Here is a 12,537-nt window from a genome sequence, read left to right as displayed (position 1 = left end):
AAAGCTAAAGAGTTATTTGTGACCGTAAGGTGCCTAATAAAACTTAAAGGAAAGTTTTTATCGTACTGCTATCAGACCGGCAATGTTATATAGTAGTGAATGCTGGGCTCTAACGGGACAGCAAGAGCATAAAGTTGGAGTAAAGTAGCAGAAATAGCAGAAATGAGAATGTTACGATAGATGTGCGGACATACATGTAAAGATAAAATTCGAAATGAGCACATACGTGAAAAAGTGAGGGTGGCACCTATTGAGGAAAAAATGGTAGAAAATCGGTTGAGATGGTTTGGGCATGTACAAAGAAGACTAAGGGAGGCACCAGTGAGAAGAGTGGAACATATAACTTTGAGTCCGATTAAGAGAGGTAGAGGAAGGCCTAAGAGAACACTCTTGGAAGTTGTTGAACGTGATCTCTTAATTAATAATATTTCTAAAAGCTTAATAAATGATAGAGCACAATGGCGTCTTGCAATCCATGTAGCCGACCCCACCTAGTGGGATAAAGGCTTGTTGTTGTTGTTGTAAGGTTTTGAAAATGATAAACTCTACTTTTCTATCATGGTAATCTCTTGTTATTATGATAGGGTTTGTAAATCAACTTTTATTCTTTTTACCATGGTAAATGTTTTAAAAAATAAAAAGTTGATTTTAATTAATAGGTTTTGGAAACATTTGGGTTGAAAAAAACTATATTGTTACACATACAATATAGAACCTTTTTTAGAAGCTATACTTAATCCAAAATTTAGGATATTTGGTAGTTCTTATTTTTTTTTTTGAAGGAAAATTTGCATCCAAAGACCATTGTGGGACTTTATTTGTGAAAAAGGACAAAGAAATCTTATATCACTTCGTAGTCCGTGGGGTCTGATATGTAAATAATATTGTTGGAAAAAATATGAAAATATCCTTATGATGTAAATTTGGTATTACTCAAACTTGCTAGTTCCATTGCTTGTTAAAGTTTAATGGGTACTTATTGTTTTTTAAATATTTATTTGTTAAACAGAACATCTCACTTGTCATTTCATTTAAATTTATTAGTTCCACTGCTTAAACTTGTTATTTTCTGACCTCTCACTTTTTAAAATGTAACAAACATACTTGTTATTTTTCAAACGTCAGCTTGTTGAACAGAATATTTCACTTGTTATTTTACTCAAACTCGCTAGTTCCACATGCTTTGGGGCAATTAGGTATTTTCACAATCAGAATTAATTTCATTTAGATCTCGAAGGATTGCAAACTGATATCAAATGTTTTTGTTGTCCTCTTGTGCAAATAAAGTCTTATATTTATAAATTAGGCGAGTTGGATCTTAAAGACTAGCTAGGACCAAGGCATACCCTTATATTCAAAGAGTGCTTATATAAATACTTACAAAACATCCATCAATAAAATCCTCATATTAACACGAGATTTAATTTTACGACCTTATGAATTATTGACCAATTCTTTATTAACTGGACGAATCTTTGTTAGTTTTTTTTTTAATTATACTGTTATTTCATTTTTTTTAAAAAAAGATGGTCCTTTCTAGTCTTTTTTTTTTAAATTATACCGTTATTTCATTTTTTTTTTTTTTAAGGATGGTCCTTTCTAAACAAATTGCAGCAGGGCTATCTTCTTGATGAGCGCAAAGTTGGGAAGCTGGTACTCCACTTGGGAAAAGAGACGAGGAGACACCCAACTGGTCCCATCAGCGACCAAAGATGGAGATAGCAGCACCTTATCCTAATCCCAACCAAGCACCCACTAGCTTCTTAGTAGAGTTTGACTCTGTCGTGTTCCATTATTTCTCTTCAATCTGCAATTTAAATTTCAAATTTAACATTCAATGTCTGATCTGATCTCCAATTACATACACTACAAAGGATCATATGCACACCCTTTTTTGGCCTCTCCCGTACAAAGACTCCGACAAGCACTTCTGATTCTTTCAGTCAACGTACCGACATTTTAAAAGCCTAATTTCAGACGCTTTTCTCTCGGCGCAATTTTGAGAGATCAGCGCATAACATGTCAAATTTCTCTAATTTCTGCCTAACTTTATGATTAGCCACCCAATTATCAACTTATCGTCCTAACTTTCTGATTAGCAACCCAATTATCAACTTTGTAGCTCAATCAACGAGCAATTTATTATTTGAGAGGAGATAAGACCTATATATTTAACTTCATACACCTAATGTTTCTATCACATCAAATCAAAGACAGATTTTTGATGTGTTAATAACATTAACAAAAAATTCTTATATCATATATAATATATAAAAAATACACATATCTTGATGTAATTAAAACCAAACACTTTAATTATATAAAACCAATCATATAAAGCGGGTAGACTGATGAGGGGATCATATAAACATGACTCATGTCATTTATTTCCAAATTGATGGTTAATTCACGAACCAAATTGAGGGAATAACAAATCAATTACGTGATGTTTTTAGTTTTCTCAGTATGTAAATATTTTGGTCTATGTTCAGCAGTTACAAAATAAGGGGGCATACGACAAAAAGACATAACAGAATCCGAAAAGCAAGACAAGGGTAGAGGGATATTTAATGACAAAATTTAATAGATAAATCATTAATTAATACACTTGTATTTCAGCTTTACATTAAATTATCACCTTCAACATCGTGCTTTTCAAAATAATAAATAATATACTACTCAATACAACTTGCAAAGATCACCATTAAAACACTAGAATATACAACATATATGAAGAAAAAAAATTTATTAAAACATTTTTCATTTTTGGTGAGTAAAACATTTTTCATTTTACCATATCCAGCACTTGAACTCAAATAATTTTTAGAAATACTTATTCAGCCGATACAATGCAAATCCTACATAAATCAGCTAACAAGTTAATATTAAGAAATAACAAACTAAGTAACACAAGGTAATTTAGATATGACATCGCAGAAGCATCCACACGTTAGATTCGCTCAAATTAAATTGTACTTGATCTCAAGCTATCTTGCTATTATGTGCACCTCGGGGAATCCTTGCTACAAGTTTAAGGCCGGAGGGGTGACTACAATTGCACGAGAAGCATCTTTGATCCATGAAAATGCTCACCCAGAAAAGATGTATAAAGAGGGTCCCCGCGATGCGCATTGAATCAGGTTCCCTAGGCAATCTTGTTTACCTCTTACCTCGAGATCCAGGTCCAGTTCTTGGTCCAGGAAACCGGGAAAACTGAAGGCGCAAGTGACTGGACTCAGTGTTGAGTTCATCAACTTTATAACCTGTGCCACGCAACAAAATGTCAGCAAACTGCCATCACTATTAGCAAGTCTTTATGTGAAGAAAATCATTGAGTGCTGAGAATATAATCTGAAAATCTTCATTAAGAATAGCCCATTTTCTCCTCATACCTTGCAAGGCACTCAAAGCAGTTGCTGCGCAAGCTGGGTTTGCAAAATCCACAAAACAAAGGATAAGAGGTTCTCCGCTACGCTGTGACAAACAAGCATTTTAAAACGAAGATTTTAGAACTGCCAGTGAATTTGTACAACAGCTACAACCAATGCCCAAAGAGGCCGAGCAGAGTCCACTTACAGTTTGGACTCTTTAGTAACAAGCCTTACTTCTCTGTAACCAACAAAAGGGCGGAAGATATCTAAAGGTGATATTAAGGAGAGTGAATAACTGAATTGAAACGAATTAGGTTTAAGGGGAAGAGACGAAGACAAAATAATACTGTCTCTGAACAGTGTCTCCCAAAAAAAAAAAAAAAAAGAGGATACGAGCCACTTCTCTTCTAGTGCTGTCAGGAGGGAGACCCTCAACATATAGAGTACTTGAAGCATCTGGTGGTAGAGGTACTGTCTCAGGTCCAGGCCTTGGAACAGTGTCCACTGGTAGCTGACCACCAAAATTGACATTTCGTCCATTTGGTGCAAGATCATGGCCACCACTCCCAGGGCGTCTCATGACAGCAGGATCAGCTAGTGAATGACCAGGCATTCCACTGACGGCAGGCCTCACCATACCAACACTGCCAATTGTACTGGCTTCTCCAGAATTATAAGAAGGCAGTTGCTTCAAAACCAAACAGGATAAATCTTTTCAGAAAAAGTAGAAGTAAAATCATGGGGGAGTACATATTATGCAAACATAAGAGCTCAAAACTTTACCGCACTCTGAAGGTAGCGGTCATAAGCCGACAAGATTGTTTTTGTGTCTTTTATACCCTGAGAACCAGTACGATCATCATCTCGAGCAACATAAGCTTGCATCTCATTACCTGAAGCCAGACCAGAGGTTTGCATCTCTGAAGGGAAAAGTACGTTCTTAGTCTTCCAACTCATTTCTTTGTGAAAGTGCAGCAGTTAACTAAGACCAAACCATAAATTTACATATAGAACTCTCTAAAAATCGCAATGTCATGTATCCACTTTGATGAAGCTAACAACAATTAAACCAAAGACTTGATCAAACAAATAAGCTAGGTAGTAGGTACAAGTAAAACTATTGCATTTTCCTAAGATTTCAAACTCACCACTCAAACTAAAATTATCAAAGATCCAAAATATTAATTAAACATAACAAAGAAACTTGTTTTAGGCTTTTAGCCAGCAAAAATAATCAGAAACTTCGAATGACATGAAAAGAAAAGGAGAATAACCTATAAAATAAGGCAAAATGCAAATGCCTAAACGTCAATCATGAACATTATTGTAAACTCTTGAACAATCCAAATGTCCAATCCACCCCATTGACCAAATGCCGCAGTGATTATGAAGCATGCAAATACCAACCGAAAAAAAAAAAAACACTGAAATTCTTAATAAATGATTAAATACACAAGAGAGCTGAAAAACTTATGCCTGTGACCATAAAAATGAGAAAAGAAGTAACCCAAACCCATCTAAGCAGCCCAACAACCGGAAATCAAACTAGTTACAAAAAGGATATCATTTTATGGGGAAAATGCGCTTTGTTTCCTTGAAGTATGCCTAAATAAAACTACGAAATTAAATTCAAGACTGTACAGACTTTAAAAGTTAAAAGCATTAATGACATGTGATATTCAACACATTTTGTCTTGCAATAGGCATGTGTAAAATGGGGAAAATATGCTGTGCCCCTTCAGGTTTACCACCAAACCAAAACAAAATAAGTATACCCGGATAATTTTCAATCTCAAGGCTCGGCCAAAAATTCTAAGTGTACGTTTGGTTTTCAGTTTGTTATAAGTTCATTTGGTGAAAGTCAGTTGTTGTAACGAAATTTATGTTTGGAATATATTTTTTCAAAAGTCAATTTGATACATTGAAAGTTGTTTGGTTTGTGATAGTGAAATGTGCTTTTGAATGTACAATTACCAAAAAAAACATTGATTCATAATGATTTATATTTTTATTATACAAATGTAATATATTTAAAATATTTAAAAAATATAATAAAGATTTTAAATAACATAAATTTTGATCTATAATGCTAAAAATTTGATCTCTAGTTATTTGTATTTTTTAATTTGTAATTTTAAAAGATGTAATAAAGATTTGTAATTTTATTATATCAAATTATTATTATTAAAATAATAATTATATTTTTAATGAATTAACTTTTTTTAAATAAAAGAATAAGAGATTAAACTTGAGATAGTATGGTCAAATAACATTTTACTTTTCAAATCCACTTTTCAAAAGCTTCAAATAGTTATGTTTCAGAAATTCACTTTCAGCTACTGTTTGAATGTACTTTCAGAATGTGCTTTCCTACAAAATATTCTACCCAAACAACTTTCAACTTTCTGAAAGTAAAATTTTGCTTTTTGAACGTGAAACAGAGAAAAACTAAACAGACCCTAAGTCATGAGGATCTAATTCTTCAACAATTCAATTCCCATTTAAAAAAAAACTTAAATCACCCCATAAATTGGTAAACTCATGCTAGAACTGAACATAAGAAAAAGGAACTGAAATTGAAGAGAAATCATAAGCGAAGTCATACTCCACAATCAAAGATTAATGGTTCATTGACAAAGAAAACCAAATGGATATTCTATATACCTGCACTTTTATTAAAGCTTAGAAAGGTTTTCTATACGACTCTAAACTTTGTGCACTCCTATAATTTGGGTAAACTCCAGGACAAAGGACAATAACATAGCATTGACAAAGACATCCTAACCAAACAAAGTCTTAAGAGTCCATAAGTAATGTAAAGAAGCATTGACTAATTTGCCCTTCTTTCCTATGAATCCTAGTTCCATTTGCCCAGGCCAAAACAGGGTATATTTACAAACCATAAGGCCCTGTTTGTTATGCAGGCTTGAATTTAAAAGGATTGGAATTGAGATCGGGTTTGGGAGTGGGATTGAGGCTTTAAAATTATGTTTGGTATGAAGTAATAATTAAAGAGAATACTTTCCTTCATTTTATTTTATAATTAAACATGAATTATAAAGAGACTATTAAACCCCTTATCGCCTTGTTTGGTATGCAGGCCTGAATTTAAAGGGATTGGGATTGAGATTAGGATTGACTTTGGGTTTGGAAGTGGGATTGAGGCTTTAAAATTATGTTTGGTATGAAGCAATAATTGCAGGGAATACTTTCCTTCATTTCATTTTATAATTAAACATAAATTATAAAACGACTATTATACCCCTTATAATTAATAAAAAATAATTTCCCTAAAACCCATCATTCATCCTCCCTAAATTTAATCTGAAGGCGAGCAAATTCAAAGGCAAGAAAGCGACTAGATGCATAGTGGTGGAGGACAGCGAAGGTAGACGAAGGGAGAAGGGAGGAAGACGAAGGGAGAGGACTCAAACAAAGTATACCAGCATTCTGCCACTCTCTCCCCCACGTCGATCACTTCTCTTCTATAGTGTTCAATTTCTTTCCAAACCCTAATTCAATTTCCATGATCAACTACTTAAAGATTCGTGGAGTTCTAGATATTCGGGAAGATAGCATCACAATTTGGATTTTTGATTGTGTTAGTTGCTTTGATATGTTTTACCTACATTTTCTGCTGCAATTTTCGCCCAAATTCATGCTCTGGTATGAACTTTTGTCTGAAGTCGGTCATTCGATTTCTGTCATTTTTGCACGTTTTGGGTTCAATTGGTTCTAACCCAAAGAGAACTGTGTTCATACGGTGCAAAATCTATAATTTTTAACGTTTTTCAAGATGTTCCCAAGAAGGAGATGAGATTTGTGGGATGAACAATACCGGAATTACGTGGTGGAGTGCGCAAGGGCCAAGTAGCAGCAAAGAAACAAGAACAAGAGGGAGGCGGGCGACAGCAACGGTAGCAGAGCCTAAGGCCACAAACCAACAGAAGCAGGTGGTGGTCGATGGGAATGGGGGTAATTTGTTCTAAAAAAAATCAATCTCAGGATTGATTTCCCAATACCAAGGGGGGTGGTGGTATTGAGTAATCCCAAGTAGATGGCATTGGGATTGGGATTAAACTTCCCAATGCTTCATACCAAACACAAAAAGCTAGTACTAACCAATGCCAAGCCCGGTCCCACCCTTCCAATGCTTCATACCAAACTGGCCCTAACAGTGCAATGAAAGAACCAGGACTGAACAGCGGAAGAGAATGAATGCTGGCATCCCCAATAAGATGAAGAGGGCAAGAGTTGAAAAGAAATATGCAGAGAATATACCAGTTGATTCATGCAACTGAATGAAGAAGAGGTGCAGAAGCAGAACAGAAGAGCAAGGAGGTAGAAGAAATTGAAAAGGGAGACTACAAACAGGAAACCTATTGCAGGACTGAGGAAATACAGGGAACAAGAGAGATATTTAAGTTTGACTTTCAGCTTTCATATTTGAGATAAAAGCAAAAATAGGTGAATGGAAAAATTTGTTAGAATAATTATGAATCATAGAATTTGTTAGAATGATTATTCTAATCTATGTATGTTATGTTAATTGTAATAATTACATTACTACAGTACATTACATCAAATGTTTCTCCTTTTATTCTATCATTTAATAGAAGCTTACCTTTTCTAATTATAGTATTTTGTTTTAGCACATTATTTAATGTTTAATTATAATAATTAATATATCATTGCCTCATTTAGTAGCATGACATGCAGTAAAACATCAGTAAATAAACCTACTCCTGTGCCACAGTCACAAATTATATAAATTCAAATATCCCATTCTCATACCATGCGCCATGGTGAACGAGTTATGCAAGAATGATATCTAAGGGTCACATCCACAAGTTTCCTCCCACTTTGACGATCTGCAGGTCAATGAGAAAGGAGTGGGCCCAAGAACAGACCTTATTATGAGCTTTACCTTCAAACATCTACTACACCAAAAAACTGAGACGAACCCATCCTCTTAATGGTTGACTCATCAAAGAACAATTCCCAAGAACAAGCCAGGGTGCACTAAGTGGGTCAAAGAAAAATGAACAGCATTTCACATGTGGCACAGGGCACACCCAAAAAGGAGCAATTCCTGAAGTGTCAAACAGTGCAACAGTGTCTAGCACTAGCACAGAGTATTAAGAAGTAAGAATTATGCTTAAATCAAAACCAAAAGTCAGAAAACCACGGAAACACAAGTTAATCACTGGTCTCAAAAAGCAAAACTATTTCACTAGGCACACCACTGACTACAGAGGCCAAAAATCCACATTCCTAGTTTGTCTGACTAAATTGCTAAATACCTAAACAAACTTTCTCTAAATTTTCTTCTAACTTCAAGCATCAAGCCAATTGTTGAAGGACCAGCAAAACTTAGATAAGAATGGAAATACAATGAATGAGGAGGCTTGCACAGAGGCAAAAGTTTCACACTCATTATCCCAGCCCTTCTCCCCATTATCTATGCTGACATCAACATAGAGATTAACTACAATATAAATCTAAAGATAAAGAATAACTAAGACTTCTAACTAACAATAAACTCTTTAAGACAAGACAATAATAAACTTGAAACACTGGTAGAGACAAGATCCACATCCATTTGGAGCTCCACATAACATTTTCTATTGAGTAACGCCCAAGGAAAAAATCCAATAGTCTGTCACCTTATAATCAACCAATAAAACCCATGGAGGCATGGAGATAGTAGCAAAATCAACTTGGCCTACATAGATGGAAGGTAACCTAATCTCTAAAGAAAATGTCACCAGTCAATAAAGCCCACTGTCAGCCTCATCAAGAAGATCTCACACGCCAACAGAAGCATACATTTTATTTGTCTGTTCCACCAGTTCAGTTTATAACTCCACCATTGTTGACTGCATATTCAAATCAAACTCATAGTACACACCAAAGCAACAAAATTATTCATTTACGATACTCTAATATGAAGCCCCAGTTTTGAAAGGTCAAGTAGTTCGTGGTCCTAGCTTAAACGAACCATGGGAGATAAAATTGAAAAAAAAAAAAAAAAAATCTTTTCACATGCCAAACATGACATCACTGTATCCCCGCCCATAAAGAGTGTAACCATAATTTCTAACCAAAAGTGCCGACCTTGGGCTTAAGCATCGAGCACGACACCAGATCAACTTCATAGTAATTGTCAGAGAACGCAAAAACCTTATGCCAACCTTATTTTATCGACACATAACCTAGTAATAAAACATAACACAAGGCACCCCGCTTTCCACATGAAGATTACATAAAATTAGCATCTGACAAACCCGGGAACCCTCATCAACATCCCAAGGCGAGCATTAATACATGAGAAAAGCGTACCAATCACAAGAAAAAATTTAATAGTAGAATAAGTAAAGCAAATGGGGAAAAGAGAGCGAACCGTATTCAGTACGAGGTCGTTTGAGCACGGCAGAAGAGGGAAGCATCGCCGGCTGCATCGCCTGCTGCATAGCCTGCTGCCGATTCCAGTAGCCGTCCGTCATAGCGAAAGATTAGAGAAATCAAGATTCCCAAATTGGGGAGAGAAGACTGAGTTGGACTTTGATTTGAATAATTGCCCAAACCCTAAACTTTCTTCCTTTCTGGGTTAGTCACCACCTCGCTCTTCCTCGTTCCTGAGTTCCTTAATCAACCTTTTTTCTATTTATTTTTTTGGCAACCTTTTTAATTAACTTGTATCCATCCATATTTCCATGTACTTTCTTTTTGCCTGAATCTAAAATTCATGTAATTATGTAATTAGATAGACTAATATATGGTCTCCGGTCCAAATGAAGTATTCCCTCCCTTAATCTTAATTCAAAATATTTTTAAATTTTATTTATAAATTATTTTAATATTTTTAAAGAAATAAAAAAATTATTAACTCTATCTAAAATTTAAAAAAAATTATAATAGTTTCTCTATTAAATATACTCTTTGTCTTGACTCTTATCTATAAGTCATTTCTAATAAATTTAATAAGAATCAAAAAAAATGTTAGACATTATTAATTTTGTCTTGAAATTTAATAAGTTTTCATATCTATCCATAATAAAGACAAAAAAAATTACTTTTAATATTTTTTTCTAGTATTTTAAAAAGGCAGAAAGGTAAAATAAATATAAAAATAATAAAGTACCCTATAAATAGGATCATAAGAGTACATATTTTAAAAATAAAATACTCTAAAAATTAATAATCTTTTTAACATCTAATAAGGATAAAAGAGTAAAGGTAAAGAGAAAGACTTATGTAGTTAGCATTATATACTTAATATATTTATATTCAATCAAATTATGACATGTGAATCATAATATATTAATTTAATCAATAACAAAAATTTATTATAGAATAAATAATCTATAAAAAATTTACATATATTGATTTAATTAAATACAAACACATTAAGTATATAAGTTTTTTTTTTTTTTGCTAGTGTATAAAAAGTTTGGTATATAAGTTTTCTCAAAAGGTAAATACAATAATCCTTGAGGTGCCCATGAATAAGACCCAAACAAATATTCTTTTTTCACCCAATAAATAAAATTAGAAAAGTATAAGCAACTCAATCTTTGTAAAATAAAAAAAATTATTTTATCCCTCATATTTATTAACATGAATTCTTGTGTATGTAAATTTATGATATTTTTCTTACTCATCATAAATTAAAACTAAAGGTAAAAAGAAAAAATAATATTATAAGACACTTTCAATTATCTCGTTAGATCATTGGTAAAAAAAAAAAAAAAAGCTATCTCATCATAATCAAGAAAATTAAAGGTAATTAAGTTATTAAATTTGTCTTAAAACATGATTAACTTCTAATCTTACCTGAAAAAAATTTAAATTTACATTACATTTTCTCTGATAATTAATGAATTTAAATAGGAGTAATATTGAAAAAATTAATTAATACCTTATGTTAAAAATAAAAAATATTTAGAAAGGTTCTATATAATAAGAATAGGGAGGATATATTTTTTAAGAATAAGAATTTTATTAATATGTGAATTATTATTAAAAGTTTTTTTTTGGACTAATATATACTAACTAGTAAAGTTACTTTATATGGCGCCAAAAACGTTATTGCAGGCCAAAAGTTAATTGATACATATTTATGACAAGTTGACCTCGTTAAATCAAAATTTAGCTGTACTAAAGCTGAACTTCGCTCAATTGCAGCATGTATTTAAATTTGCCTTTAAAAACAACTTTCATATGTTCGCATGTTTATTGCTTCCTTAAAAGCTATGAATCTCATATTTTGAGACAACAATCTTGATCACATATTGTGATCAATAATTCAAAACATTCGATCATCTCTTATCTTTCTCCTTGACTTTGAGCTTCATCACTCTCATAGAGAACAGATCGCATTTGCTGATATGTTAGTCCGAAATGCTACTATAACTCCTTTTTAATCTCTTGTTGTGATGTTATTCTTCCTGAATGTGCTTCTGCTGTCATGAATGACAAAGACTTATTTTTTCACGCTGTTTAGTTGTATTTTGTAATCAAGCTTTTGCTTTCCTTTTTTAATTTAAAAATCAAAATTTAGCAAAATATTTTTTAATGATAATAATATTTTTGTTTGTATATATGATTTATTAAATTATTATTTAGTAAGCCACAAAATGTACAATTATATAACTTTATATATTATCCATCTAAGAAATTGCAATTCTATTTATATGCCTCTAAATGTAGCCTATATTATTAAAATTTCAATGATGTTTTGAATAAAAATAGAGATAATATAAATGAAAAGAAAGGAGGAATAAAAGCAATAGAAATGAAGATGAATCTTATATCCTCTTCCATACTTCCAATAATACAAATGAGATGTTATATATATATACACACACACACACAAATACCTACAACTCAAAAGTTTAAATAATTGATTATAAATAATATATCATAAAGAAGATATGAACTCTATGTGAGAAGATAAAGCTTAAGATCTCATGAACCACAACCTTTGAGTAATGTGAAGGGGAGATGAATATTCTTATAATTAATTATGGCATGAGGAAATGAACATCCACACATAATATTATATTTATAATTATAACACTTGTCTTGAATGTCCAATATTTAAAAATGTATCTCATTAAAAATTTCAACTAGGAAAAATCCAATAAAACAAAAACCTAACAGA

General features: G+C 32.6%; 1 pseudogene; it reads right to left on the bottom strand.

Moving 5' to 3' along the window:
* Positions 1 to 2,806: 2,806 nt before the first annotated feature.
* On the bottom strand, positions 2,807 to 10,017 carry LOC129301590 (RNA-binding protein 2-like; annotated as a pseudogene).
* Between the last annotated feature and the right edge of the window lie 2,520 nt (positions 10,018 to 12,537).

This window comes from Prosopis cineraria, unplaced genomic scaffold, assembly GCF_029017545.1.
Source record: "Prosopis cineraria cultivar Desert tree isolate PC_DT_omini unplaced genomic scaffold, ASM2901754v1 PC2238, whole genome shotgun sequence".
Classification (NCBI taxonomy): Eukaryota; Viridiplantae; Streptophyta; class Magnoliopsida; order Fabales; family Fabaceae; genus Prosopis; species Prosopis cineraria.
This window is presented reverse-complemented; position numbering and strand designations above follow the sequence as displayed.